Here is a 15,639-nt window from a genome sequence, read left to right on the forward strand (position 1 = left end):
CACAGACAGTATTGGCAAGACAATAGCAAAGTTACAAACCATTTTCACCAAAACATTCATACTTTTCTCTATGCATATTTAAAAATGTATAAATGTATTAGTGAAAAAAGTTTGTATTTTTGCTATTGTCTTGCCAATACTGGCATTTGTAAAAGCAGGGTTAAGAGTACTCAGGACAGTTTGACATACGACCATGTGTTGAGTTGTTTACAGTGGCTTGTTTTTCATAGCGCTATAGGATTGGCCTTTATCGACGTACAAAGATTTAATTTGATCGATGCACTCTTACCGTTATAATTCACGTCGGATGTTGTGAAAAAATATCACAAGTAAATTCCATTTTTTTTGCAAAGTGATATTTTCATGTCACTGTAAACAACTCAACACATGGTCGAAGGTGAAACTGTCCTGATTACGCTTAAGCTAAAAAAATTTCCAAAAAAAAAAAACAAATGACGCCTGGCGACACTGTGTGTTGCCTAGCCAGAAGGTTTTTTAGTGACCCTCGTATAATGGAGGATATAAAAAGTTCGGCCCGTCCGTGCTTAACACTTAAGTCAGTTATGGTCCTTAATAAATTCATATATTAATATATTAATTACTTAGCTGGCCCATTACAGAACATTTGTTCCATAGACCGAACTAAGAAAAGATCTCCAATTCTCTCTGTTTAGTGCTTCGCTTTTTGGAATACTGCGCCTTGTCATCTCTTTATCCACTTGTTTGTGCCATCTATTCTTTGGTCTGCCAATTCTGCGAGCACCGCCATGTGTTTTAAGCGGGTTCATCATCGCTCATTCTTATTTTATGGCCTAGCCAACGCAAGTTGTGGCTTTGTTTTTAAAGTGCTTACTTAAGCCAATGTAGCATCTGTTGGCCAATACAATTCTTCTTTTTATTTCAAAACTGATGTCGTTTGTTGTGTTTACGGCGGTGCCGAGGTATGCGATTTACCGCCAGACCCACTTTAGCAGATTCTCCTTCGACCTTCATAAAGGTATCTGTTACTTCTTTTACTGATCGTCCCATGATGTCTATATCATCAGCATAAGCAAGTAACATGTTGCTATTGGTGTAGATTTTGCCACTTTTTTTGACGTTTGCCTCTCGTACAACCTTTTCTAGCAGGATGTTGAAAATATCACACGAAAGGCTGTCTCCTTGCCTGAAACCTCTTTTGGTACAAAACTCTTCGGAGAGTCATTTTACAAAGCCGAATGAGCATTGCGTGGATACCAAATTCAGACATGGCTTGGAATACCTTTGAACGTAGCGGGCTGTAGAAGGCTGCTTTGTAATCGACAAAAAAGTGGTAGGTCTCGATCTGCATCTCTTGGGTCTTCTCCAAGATTTGCCGCAGGGTAAATAATTGGTCAATGGTGGACTTGCCAGGTCTAAAGCCGCTTTGGTATGGTCCAATTATCTCGTTGACCATAGGCTTTAGTCGTTCGCACAATATCCCTGACACGATCTTGTAGGCAATAGGGAGTAGACTTATGCCCCTATAGTTAGAGCATACAGTCTTATCTCCCTTCTTGTGGACGGGGCATAGGATGCTCAGGTTCCAATCGTCGGGTACTCGTTCTTCCTGCCAAATGGTGCTAACTAGCTGATGAATACACCTTATCAGCGTGTCGCCTCCGGTTTTGAAGAGCTCGGCTGGTAAGCTATCGGCTCCTGATGCCTTATTATTCTTCAGCCGATTAATTGCTGTCTTTACCTCATCTTGGCTGGGCGGTATACATTCAATACCATCTTCTGTGATTGGGACTCTGGTATCTTCGTCGTCTTCGCTGCTATTGGATACCAACAGTTTTAAAAAATGTTCTTTCCATATCCTGAGTACACTATCTGTATCAGTTACCAAATTACCTTGCTGGTCTCTACAGGAGGATGTGCCTGTACCAAAGCCATCAGTTTGATGCTTGACTCTTTGGTAGAATTTTCGGACTTCATTGTGGCTCCTGTACATCTCGATTTTTTCACACTCCCGCTTTTCCATCTCTCTCTTTTTCCTGCGGAGAAGACGTTTCTCCTCTCTCCTTTTCTCCCTGTATCTCTCTCGTGCGCTACGCGTTGCTACGGATTGTAAAGTAGCCCTATATGCCGCATTTTTCTCTTCACGACACTCCTGATCATACCATGGATTCCTTGGTGGAGGTCTCTGGTATCCAAGTATGGATTTTGCGGCTGTTTGCATGGAGTGGGCAATGCTTTGCCATAGCGCTGATATGTTATCGGTACGAGGAGTGCTTTGATTAAGCAGTTGGGCCAGTTGAGTGGAATATGCTGTGACTATCTGTTGTGATTGCAGCTTACCGATGTCCAACTTCCGTGTTGTGTCTCTTCGCACTTTGTTTGCTACCAGTTGAGTGGAATATGCTGTGACTATCTGTTGTGATTGCAGCTTACCGATGTCCAACTTCCGTGTTGTGTCTCTTCGCACTTTGTTTGCTACGTTTAATCTGGTACGTACCTTTGCTTCAACAAGATAGTGGTCCGAGTCTATGTTTGCACCTCGGTACTATCGTACATCCAACACGCTTGATGCATGTCTTCCATCTATCACAACGTGATCAATTTGATTTCTTGTTCTTTGATTTGGCGACAGCCAGGTGCCCTTATGAATATCGAGATGCTTAAATCTGGTACTGCTAACTACAATGTTTCTTGCAGCTGCAAAGTCTATCAGCCTCATACCATTGTCAGATGCTTCACTGTGGAGACTGAATTTCCCGACTGTTGGGCCAAAGATATTCTCCTTTCCAATTTTGGTATTAAAATCGCCTAGACTGATTTTAATGTCATGGGCAGGGCAACGGTCATAAGTTTCTTCTAAGTGCTCGTAAAATATATCTTTGGTCTGTTCGTCCTTGTCTTCAGTGGGAGCATGAGCGCAAATAAAGCCGATGTTGAGGAATTTTGCTTTTAATCGAATTGCAGCGAGTCTTTCATTCACTGGGGTGAAGCTGGAGACCAGATGTTTAACCTCCGACCAACAAACAAATTCGCAACCAAATTCATGCTTTGTGTCATGGCAGCTATAATACAGTGCGTCACCTTTAGGTGTTGTTGTGACGCCTTTCCCATTCCATCGTATTTCCTGTATGGCAGTAATGTACATCTGCCAATGCGTAAACTGCACCTTCTCTATAAAGAGTGCGAACAATCCAGGTGCAGATTCGCAGATCATGGGCCTTAAAACTTTTGCGGAGGTCGTCAACTTTTGAGGGATTTGTTTTTCTTTTCTTTCGTTTTTTCATAGTAGGTTTTTTTTTTCAGGGGAGTGTTGCTAACCCGACGCACAGTGTTGCCGCGTGGACAAAAATCAAAAAATGTGATGTTAACTTTTACATATGTTTATGTTTTTTTCTTACAGTAAACACATCCGATACAAGGTATCTGAAAGAATTTTGTCGATATGTGCATCCATAATGAAGTTTTAGCTCTTTAAATATGAAAAATATTTCCCAGGTAATCAAGGGGGTTATCATATGAAAATAAGGCGACATTTAAAATAAGATTTTCTGAAAAATTTGTTGATAATACTAAAAGTTTTGGATGGGGATTTGATGAGTGGGCTATAAATATAACGTTTTAGTACAAAAAGTTGACATTAACTGCACATGGGCAATGTACCGTTATCAAGAAATCAAAATTTAAATTTGATAAAAAAATTCAAAATTCTTAATATTTAGTAGAGCAGATCTTTTGATTGCCACCTATTGCCACCTTGGCTCCTGTTTTCCGTTAATTGGACATATCTTCCAAATCAAAATGTGTAAAAACATTCTGCCCATCCTTGCAACCTTCTGAGATATATCGGTTCAGATTTTATATAGCCCCCATATATATTTTCCCAAGTTTGCTACAACTGGTTCAATTTTGATCGAATAGCCTTCAAATTTAGTATGTGTTATTTTCTTAGGCTCTTGAGTAGTTTCACCGATTTTAGCAAAAATCGGTTCAGATTTGGATATAGCCCCTATATATATCTTTCCCCGATTTTGCTATAATTCGCTCAATTATTTTAAGAATAGCCTTCAAATTTAACATGTAATATTTTTTTAGGCCTCTGAGTAGCTCTACCGATTTTCACAAAAATCAGTTCAGATTTGGATATAGCCCCCATATACATATATCTTTCCCCGATTTTGCTATAACTCGGTCAATTTTGATCGAGTAGCCTTCAAATTTAATATGTAATATTTTCTTAGGCTCCTGGGTAGCTCTACCGATTTTCAAAGAAATCGGTTCAGATTTGGATATAGCCCCCATATATATCTGTTTTCTTAGGTCCCTGAATAGGTTCACCGATTTTCGGTAAAATCGGTTCAGATTTGGCTATTCGATCAAAATTTACCGAGTTATAGCAAAATCGGGGAAAGATATATATGGGGGCTATATCCAAATCTGAACCGATATGGACCAAAGTTGAAATTTTTCATTCCTATGCCCTTACAAGTACTTGTGAAAAAATTCATCAACCTAGGTCAACTCCTTCTATTTTTGTCCACTTTTGTATGGAAGCGGCAACACTGTGCGACGCCCAACCCCAAGTTTTTAACGTTCTTATGGGTGAACGCGCAGCACATGTTAGCTCACTACCTTTAACGGGTGTTAAAGGCAGTTCCCCAGGTGACACCACGGGGAGGTCAGTGTCCACTTGAGATGAAAGAGGGACCAAGATAAATCCTGGGCTTTGCCATGTTAAAGCCCGTCAGGACCGTTTCTTGGTATCTTCCATCCCCTACGTCACCCAATATATATGGTCCCTAATATATTCCGGTTACATCAATCTGACTCTGATATATATGTTACTTCAATTCAAATTTAAGATAGTAGATTACAAATCCAATTGCTATAATTGAGAACATTTTCCCCTACGTATCCACAAACCCCTTTTCTAAAACCCAAAAGCAAACACAAATAATAAATATACTTCAACAACTAGTTAATTACCCCATTATAGACAATAGCGATTTAACTAAATCACTGTCATTGGTGTGCTTCATACAAGTGATTGGTAATCTAATTAAAACTTGAACTTGCCCCCAATTTCATTTGTCCCACCTAACTAACGGTGGCGAACAGGAAAATGAATGAATCAACTCAACACTTTAGTATTAGTTGGAGAGGGTGCTACTACACAAAGGGGAGGCGAGGTGGAAACAAAATAAGAAAATGTCAATCTTTTCAACAATGCATCAAATAACTTGAGATGTTTTCTACGATTCCTTCAAACAGCAAAAGAAGGGGGAAACTCGCTGTGATTGAGATGCGGCTGTGTGGCTGGTAAATACAACACATGTTGTTGTATTGGTTAAGCAGCAGCAACAGTTTCTGTTTCGGAAAACCAAAACAATTCATTGAAATAGTCAACGTTAAGAAGCATTTCGAAGAAGTTGATATAAATATCGCCACTCAAATTGACAAATAATCTAATTAGCTGCCAGCGATGAGTGCTAAGCAGCATCAAAAGGCGTACCCTTCCTGCTCTTTTGTAGCACCCGGCTATTCGTTTGTCGTGTAAATCCCTTATAAAATAATAATAAAGAAAGAAAAACAGAAGACAAGAAGAAAACACGCAACATTATGTCAAAATGTCAAACATGAATGTAGGTAATAAATTGTTTCATCTTTAAAATAAACACACATTTACACGATCGACCAGCATGGGGAGGTTGGAGAGGGATGTATTTCATTGCATGGATTGTCTTAAGAATTCAGCAAATAAATACTTAGTATGAATGGGAATTTTACACACCACGTGTTGTTGTGTGTTGAGCGAGCCTCTGGAGTGTAATTGTTGGAAAGCATCTGGTCTATGGAGGTTGGAAGGCCTAAAGAGGAATGATGAATAATATTGGAAAATAATTTTATTTTTAAACATTTTATTCCCTCAAATAATATTGAAGAGAGGGAAAACAGCCAACACTCTCTTCATTTCCTTTATATTATCTTCGGCAATTGAATGGAAGCCACAAATATCATTGTGAATTATTTGTTTAACCCTTGCTTTCCAAACCATAAAATAACATTCTATCATCCCATAAAACACACCCTATAATTCTGAAAACAAAATATCTCCCAAGAATATTCATAGTTCAAGCAAGCGGCTCCTTATGATTTGAAATATTTTTCAATTAATTCCCAAATGTATGTCTTCTCCACAAAAAAAAAAAAAAAAAAAAAACGTTGACATTGTCGTTTGGGGAATGCGTATTCATTAATATTTTGGGGCTTCTTCGCTTTTCATTAACTATGCCAGACACATAGGATCTCTTGTACTAGATTGAAACAATATTTCTTGGTAACCGTAATTATTTGCATTCTTCATCGTACCCACCGAGCGACCGACCAATGACATTACAAATGAGTAATTAACTCTCCCTAAGGAACTGTCGTGCAGCGGTTGGCGGCTCGAGCCAAGAAAGATTTGTGGATGCCGCCACCAGAAGAACAAATCCTCTGAGGCATTGCTTACAGATTTGCGGTTTATCTTAAAGATTTTGATGGGTCGGTTAATATTTCATAATTGAGCAATTTATTTGCGCCTCTTTGACAACATCAAAGAGCCCTTTCGATATGCACAACATATAAATACATATTTATGTATGTTACATTGACTTTTGGTTCGTCTTTTTAGGTGTGGCGTCTTCTGATTATTCGCAGTAATAAAATTCAAGTAATTTAGAAATTTCATGCTAAGTTAAAGAGTTGACTAATTTGTTGGGTTTTTAATTCTGCTGTTGTTGTTGTAACATTGATTATTATTGTATGTTTGTGTGTTCGTTATTCTGCTCAATATGACTCTGGGTCTTTCTCCAGTTCCAGAAATGTGGCTGCTTCGATGGGATGTAACCAAAGATCCATTAGAGTTACATGAGTAGGTTTAGCAGGGCAGTTGAAAAGGTGCAGTTTGTTGTGCTGGTCCATGACGCATGCTGAACAGATGTGTTGCACGAAATTAGTAGTTGACCCAAAACTACTCTGGTTTGTCGTGGTAGCTGACGTCCTTAGCTGCGATAAATGGGTTATATACTGTAACGTGGTTTTCTCGTCGGCTGGGGTAAGTCCAGTCGCGACCAGGGTCTGCATAAGGACCCACTAAACCTTACGAAATAAAATACTAGTTTTATCCCTTCTAGGGGTTCAATCGGATGTTTATTGATCTAAATACTAGTATGTTCTAATTCAATGAAATGTGATATTGATAGACTTGAGAAGACCTGTAGTAAGGCCGGTCATAAGGGTGACTAACTGCTGGGAGTGATTGGGAATGATGATGTTGACGAACTGCGTTGATGATCGGGAACGATGAGCCTGATTGCCAATCGGGTTATACGCTGATTGTGGAGACGAAGCTGGTGGGCATTCGGGTTATACGATTTAACGATGATCGGGAACGTGATGATTGCTGATCATTCGTTTGACAACGATATGATGGAATTCGGAAACTCGGCTGACGATGATCGTGAACTCGACTGATGAACGACGATGATCGATGCCAGCTGTCTACGAACGATGATCGGGAACGTGTTGATTGATGATTTCGGGAGCTCGGCTGATGACGATTCGGTACGACGATGTGATAACTAGCTGACGCTACAATAGTTACTGCTACGATCTCGTGCAAGCTACTACATATCTCTATAAACAGGGAACCGACGTTCCTGTGGGGGGCAGACTACTGAAGTATCTGTGTGCGACGGAAAGCCGAAGCTTCCGTGTGAGACAGAAAGCCGAAGTCTCTGTGTGGGACGGAAAGTCGAAGCTTCCGTGTGGGACAGGCAGCCGAAGTCTCTGTGTGGGACGGAAACCGAAGTCTCTGTGAGGGACAGTAAACAAGAATTCACTGTGTGCAATGTATTAGTAGGACAGCCACAATGGGTAGTCCCTTCCAAAATTTGCCAACACAACAAGCCACCCAGGAATTACCTTGGTGGATAGCAAGCCCCAGCAGTAGCAAGCTGACTTCAACGGCGAAAACTGGAATACTAAAGGATCAACTGGAATGAAGTGAATGCGAATTATTGTGTATTGAGTACAGCAAGCAAATGACTTCAATGCATGACTGGCGTAGATAGAGGTGCTGTTGAGTGCATACCGACTCATTGCTACTATGATGGTAAGGGAAGACCGTAGGTGTTGTTGTATGTATGTAACACTTGTCACGTTACAGTACTCTGAGTACTTTATCGTCCAACTGTATCGTTGGACCTCCCTTTCTAAAAGGTGAAAATCCTTCTTGCTGTGCCTGTGTGTATCGGGCCTACCCACCAGATGATGATTGGGATGGCTCGCACTGTAAAATCCAAGCAAGTACTGCAATGAAAGCATGTAGATGGTCCACTGAAGACATGAGGAGGCACACCGTTGCTGTTCTCAGGGTGGCATTCCGACAAGTTTGAATATTATTCCATTGCGTATCACATAAACTCGCGGAACTAACTGGCGCAGCATAGCTCACCACAGACCGACCTATCGCATTATATGTGGTCAACAACGTTTCTTTATATGAACCCCAAGTGCTGCCGGCTAGGGATTTAAGTTACTTGTTCCTACTTTTCAGTTTGTCGCAGATAGCTGTAGCACGCAAGGACGACGTGAACGTGCTGTCGAATGAGACCCCTACAATGTTGTGGTCGGAATACTGCTACGACATCCATGTGGTGAATAGAGTGGCCATAGATTTAGTGGTGGATATCTGCCTATTCCTCGCGGGGAATGATCGGTTGACAGATGTCATCAGGGAAGGTTCCTGACGCCAGGATAGTGCAATCATCCACATACGTTACGATCTCGATGCCGTCTGGAGGGGACGGAATACAGACGAGGTAGATGTTAACAGTTCCGAAGATATCACCCTACCATGAGGAAATCCCTCTTTCACTCTACGTTTCAGACTTGGCGCGAAGGGCTGTCTGCTCAATGTCCTCAAACAGCGTGGAGTGCCTGACAGTATCAAAGGCTTTTGATAAGTTAAGCGCCACCATCACTGTTCCATCACACGGCTTATCGTGGTTGAGTCCTCGACGAATATGTGTGGAGATGGCGTGCAGCGCTCTTGTCGTGCTGTGCTGCTTACGGAATCCATGCTGATTTCTGACGCTGGGGAGGACTAAGGCCTTAAGGGTCTTTGCTACGGGCGACAAAAGCAAAATCGGCCTGCACCATTCACTTTTGCTGGTATCCTTACGTAGCGGCACCACCCTGCCCATTTTCCAGAGGTGGAGAACTTTGGTGAGATACTCGACAAACTGTACATTGAAACAACTTACGCACCTCTTCGGGTCAGTCAACGTAGCGTCACCAAACTTGACTGAGGTCCTATCTTCCTTCTTTCCAGGGTACGATAGTGACTTAACCGATGCCCACAATTCACTTATACCGGCTCCAATGTTGCAACTCTGCAGATGATTTAATCATTTGTTCCGCTTATGCTCGCCGACCAACTTGTTCACTTTCAGTGCCAATTCCCTGACTCTGGAATCACTGGGGTTGGCTCGACGAAGCTTATCAGGCTCATCTGCTAAACCCGTCGACTCTCCTAGGAAGTTTGGTCCCACTTTGGGTATTCGACCAGTATGTATAGGGCGAACGGGTGCAGCAATGATGATGTCTCGGACCGTCCTTTTCACTACCGGAAAGTCAGAAAGATTGGGTAGATCTCTGAAGCGGTGATTAGTGAACTCTCTGAAACTCTGCCTCCATTTCTCCTCCACCTCCATTTCTGGTGCGATCCTTCCTCAACACGTTGTAATCATTACAACGCTGTAAGCTGCAGTTTTTGTTGAGCTTGCTTTCCTGCACCGCCGCGACCTTGACATTCTTCCGTCTCATGAAGTCCACTATTTCCTCGATATTACCTCGGAGTCCATTGCAAAAGGCATGCATTTGGGGAGCTGTTGGGGAGACTCATAATTTTACGATGATGACTCGCCTTGCATCTCACAGAAGCCTAGTTATGGGTGAAGATGCAGTTGGGATAAACCGATCACAAATATATTTTGTTTCTGGGTTTTCCTCCGTTCCGACACGGACCAAAAGACATTCCGAGATATGCTGCTCCCAACACAGAAAAACAATACAAATACAAACATATGTACACTGAGGTGACAGCCGCTGGCCGGAATACGGATGTTGTGTGGTTCCGAGTCAATCCGGTACGAGAGAACCCACTGCCGTGGGATGGGAGGCATTCGTTTCACTTTAAAATATTTATTCTATTTTAAATTCAGAAAGTAATGCTGAATTCAGTTTTGTTTTAATCCTGAGGACAGATTTTTTTCCTAAAACCATTTTGGTTTGTATTATTTCGCCAAAATCGAATTCAATCGAATATCGGCTACATAGCCGACATCCTTTGCCTAAAACCTTCAACGTGAAATGAGCAAGTACCGTTAGATGGTAGCTGTACGAGTATACTCTTGGTGTCACCTGGCGAGCTGCCTTTAACAACCGTTAATGGCAGTGAGCTAACATTGCTGCGCGTTCACCCATAAGAACCTTAAACGTTAAAAACTTGGGTTGGGCGATGGGATAGTAACTCACTCCGTCAAAAGATATCCTACTATGAAAAAACAGAGGAAAAAAGAAGAACAACCCCCTCCAAAGTTAACAACTCTCGCAAACGTTTTAAAGACCATAATCTGCGAATCTGCACCTGGAATGTCAGGACTCTCTACAGAGCAGGTGAAGTTTGCGCACTTGCGGCTGTACTTGGTAAGCACAAAGCTGATATTATCACCTTATAGGAAGTGTGATGGAATCGGGCAGACCTAAAGATCACAAACGATGAGGCACTGTATTGAAGCTGCCACGAAACGAAACGTGAGCTAGGTGTTGGATTTATGGTAAATCGGAGGCTTAAAAATCTCGTCTCCAGTTTCACTCCGGTTGATGAGACAATTGGCACAATCCGTATAAAAGCAAAGTTTTTAACATCAGTCTCGCCTGCGCCCGTTCCCCGACCAAAGAGAAAGATGAACAGACCAAGGATGTATTCTACGAGCGCTTGGAGAGGGCATATGATCGCTGCCCTGGCCATAACATTAAAATTGTTCTAAGAGATTTTAATGCTAAAATTGGGAGGGAAAATATCTTTGGTCATACGGTTGTTGTAAAAGACGGAAGACACTCGTCCAATGTGTTATGTGTCCGATCGATTCGAAGAGCGAACATCGATTTGGACCATTTCCTTGTAGTAGCAAAAGTACGCACTCGTCTTAATCTTGCGGCAAAAGTGCGATATAAAACAGCACGGAAGCTGGATGTCGAGACGCTGCAAACACAACAGATAGCACAAGCCCACTCCGCTCAACTGACCTACATGCTTTGAGACGGTTTAAAGGATAACCCACTCACTTCAAATTGCAGTAAAATCTAACTAAGAACTACCACCTAAAAATCTGGTACAATCAGGAGTGTCGTAAGGCTACCGAAGAAAATGAACGCGACATACAGAACAATCCTCCATTCAGTAGCAACAAGAAGCGCGAAGCAAAATATCGGGAAGCGTATTTTCAGGAGTAAACAGAAAGAGCCAGGAAAACTTGAGCGTGAGAAATTCGAGCTGTTCAGTATCAGAATGAAGTCCACAAATTTTACTAGAGTGTAAAACACCAGACTGATCAGTGATCTAAGGACTGTTTCCAGACCAGTGACTGCAGGAAGGCAAATGCTTGATAGTCCTCCCTTATTTTTCCCCTATAACGGTTAATGTTAAATTTTTCAAAGTTTAGAAAGTCTCAATTTCCCTCCTTTCTAAACCGCCCATGTCAAGCACCACTTCTTTGGACTTGTGGTCAGACTCAAAGTCATAGGCAGTGGCTAAGTTACCACCACCCATCAGGAGTAGTCCTGGGGTTCGCAAAAGACATCTATAAATGAACAAATAGGTCGTAAGGCCTCGTAAGAACATCCCAGGAAAATATTTGAAAGTTTGGACAATCAATAAGATAAGCAGCCAGGGCTGTACCTCTTGCATTTGTCTTTAATCCACCCCATGAGGGGTGTTTCGCATTGAGGTCTCCCCCAATAAACAACTCTCCTCTCCTCGCCTCCCGAAAATCGGCCGCAGGACTTGAATATAATACAATACGCCTTCGTATTGCCCCCATAGAACTGTACCTCCCGAATTTCGGTGGTTTCAATATTCCTCCGAAATGGCTAAAATTTGGTATTTAGTCTTCGTTGGTGGTATACAACTTTCTCCCAGAAATGTGTCGGTACAGGTCCATATGAAAACTGTCGGTATAGACCCACGCCTTCATATAGCGCCCATAAAACGGTACCTCCCGATTTTCAGTATTTTGTAAGTTAGCCACATTGTTTTACTGGGATTTGTTATTTAGTCTTCCTCATAAACGAAAGGAAACTAGTTGTTAATTTTTACTTAAATACAACTCGTGGTGGAGGATATAACAAATTTGGCCGGGCCGAACTTAACGCGGTTCTTACTTGTTCTTTCTTTTTTCGAAATGCAATCCAAAGCACTACAGCAAAGGCGTGCAGCGGATTCCAAAATGTTCTGCTTTCTAGCCATGTGCTGCGGAAGCAAAATTAAATGATTCCTAACCGCGCGCTCTCTTATAAAATTCATTTTTGAATTCATAAAAAAAGGATGTACTAGTAATTAAATAAGTGATTTTGGATGCAAACTTTTTGCTGGGATATCTATATAAATAACCAGTAAGGAAAGGATCAAAGTCGGGCGGGGCTGACTATATAATACCCTACACCACTGTGAATATGTAAAACATATATGGGAGCTAAATCCAAATCAGAACAGATTTTGATATAATTGTTCACATTTATTTGTAGATCAAATTCCGTCACATAGTCCAAATTTCATCAAAATTTGACATATATAGCGTGTTTCGTGCATCAAATACCTCAAATCGGTCGTAAATATATATGGGAGCTATATCCAAATTTGAACCGATTTCGATATGATTTGCCACAGTTGCTTCTAGACTAACCACCGTCACACATTCCAAATTTCATTGAAATCTGACAAATATAGCGTGTTTCGTGCATCAAATACCTCAAATCTGCCTAAAATATATATGAGAGCTATATCCAAATCTGAGCCGATTTGGCCTTTGACCAAAAAAACTATCTTCCCCAATTTTCATGCGAATCTGACAATAAATGCGACCTGTACTTTGTTTACAAAATTACATGGACAGACGGGCAGACGCTCAAACAGGCGGACATGCCTAAATCGACTCAGAAAGTGATTCTATGTATATCCCTAAAAGGAACTACAGGTATATGTAGTTTCCCTTTGCATGTTACAAACTAATGCACAAAGACATAATACCCCTTACCACAAGGCGGTGCACAGAGGGGAAATTTGTGTTAAAAGTTGATCAAAAGCCCTAGAAAGCTCATTTATAGTCGGATTGATATAAAATTTTGCACAAAGCATATCTTCTTTACAAGGAATAATCCTATAGAAAATAATGAAAATCGGTCCAGATTTGGATGCAGCTTCCATATATATTCGCATCTGATATGAGATAAAAATGCACTAAAATCACTGAAATTTGACGCATGCAACCTGAACTAGCCTAAAAACACAATGAGCCAATGTTCAAACAAATCGGTACAGATGTATATATAGTCCCATATACATATATGTATGTATATTTCATTCCAAATTGTATTTTTTGAAACTTACTTAAATTAAATTTTTCTCAATTCACATGAGAAAAGCCGTGAATGTTTCTGAATAATGCAAACATATTTGATAGGTGTTAGTTTAGTCTGATAAATAAGAGTCCCGGTTATAAGGCGGAACAAAATTTAGTGTGAGTAAACCATATTTCATATTTTAGTTGAGAAAAATTAGATTTTTTCGGAATGGCGCAAATATGCGCAATTTTTTATACCCTCAGCCTTTAGGCTAAGGAGGGTGTATACTAGGGCTATAACCAAAAAAATACCACCACATAGCCGTGTAGAGCATGGAAAACTATTATGAAATACGGCGTCATTTTTTCTCTATCGCGAAAAAAGTTTCCGCACCAAATGCATTGAAGTTCAGTAATGCATTTTTTAATTTTAGCTGTTATGACAAGATATTTGCTTTTAATTAAATTTTTTATTTTTTTGTAATCTAATTTAAAATCATTACCAAAGCGTTCTGGACCAATTTGTTCTCAAATCGCGCCATTTCGGAGCATTTTATGAATTTTTGACACTATTGCAGTTTTTGCTTTTTCTTTATAAACTCGTGAATTTTATGTTTATATTTTTTGTACTTACCGGACAAAAGAATATGGGGTCATTTGCAACGAAGTCGCGAAAGTTACAGTCTGTTTTTGTTGACTTTGCCTGTGAGAATCGTATATGTTTTTTACAAAAATACAACACCAGTACCACGTGGGGAATTTTGTCCTAATAATGAAAACGCGTTTCTAAGATCGATTCGGTGAAAAAAGTTTCCGCGCCGACAGTAATTACTAAAACCCTTTTGATATTTTTTCTACTTATAATTTTAAATTTGCTTTGTTTGAATAAATATTCATAGAAAAAAATACAATTCTCAAAGGCAAAGTCATTAAAAACTGTCTGTAACTTTCGCGAATTTGTTGCAAATGGCACCATATTCTCTTGTCCGATAGGTACAATAAATATAAACATAAAATTCACGAGTTTATAAAGAAAAAACAAAAATTGCAATAGTGTCAAAAATTCATAAAATGCTCCGAAATGGCGCGATTTGAGAACAAATTGGTCCAGAACGCTTTGGTAATGATTTTAAATTAGATTACAAAAAAATAAAAAATTTAATTAAAAGCATATATCTTGTCATAACAGCTAAAATTAAAAAATGCATTACTGAACTTCAATGCATTTGGTGCGGAAACTTTTTTCGCGATAGAGAAAAAATTACACCTTTTTTCATAATAGTTTTTCATGCTCTACACGGCTATGTGGTGGTATTTTTGATATTTGCAAAAAAGTGCAAAAAGTTATATCCCTAGTGTATACACTTTGATACGATGAAAATGTGCCTCATCGAAGTAATGGTTTTAGACCCCAAGTATGTTTGGACGAAATGTGTTTCAGACAATTTGGAGTCGATCTAGCCATGTCAGTCCGTCTGTCTGTCTGTCCTGCGGGCTGGAGCGCACGATAACTCTCGAACGGATGAACGGATGCGCATGATAACTCTTGAAGGGAGTGACCGATTTGGTCCATACTTTGTATAGCGTAAACTTTCTACCAGAGTTATATGAGGTTTCAATATGGTCTCAATAGGTCCACTACTTCGGGTATCTCCCACACAAAATTTCGGAAAAGTTCAGTTTAGATCCATCTCTCGAATCGCTTTGATTTTTGTTTTAGCAACTAGTATTCACTGCCCTCCATACGACGGTACAAGTTTCATCAGTGGCATGTCCACACTTCCTGAGAAAATAGCATGAAAGTTGCAAAAAACCCCTATGACACCGTGTGAGGTGTTTGGAGCGCAAGATAACTCTCGAACGATCTGCGATTCTGTCCAAAATACGGCCTTAGTAATATTTTGTCCAAACATAGTTTAAGTTTGAAGATAAGCCATATCGGTCCACTCCTTCAGGTACCTCCCCACAAAAGTTCAAAAATGTTCGGAAACATTTT

This window comes from Musca autumnalis, unplaced genomic scaffold (genome assembly GCF_047663935.1).
Source record: "Musca autumnalis isolate F117 unplaced genomic scaffold, ASM4766393v1 scaffold_1, whole genome shotgun sequence".
Classification (NCBI taxonomy): domain Eukaryota; kingdom Metazoa; phylum Arthropoda; class Insecta; order Diptera; family Muscidae; genus Musca; species Musca autumnalis.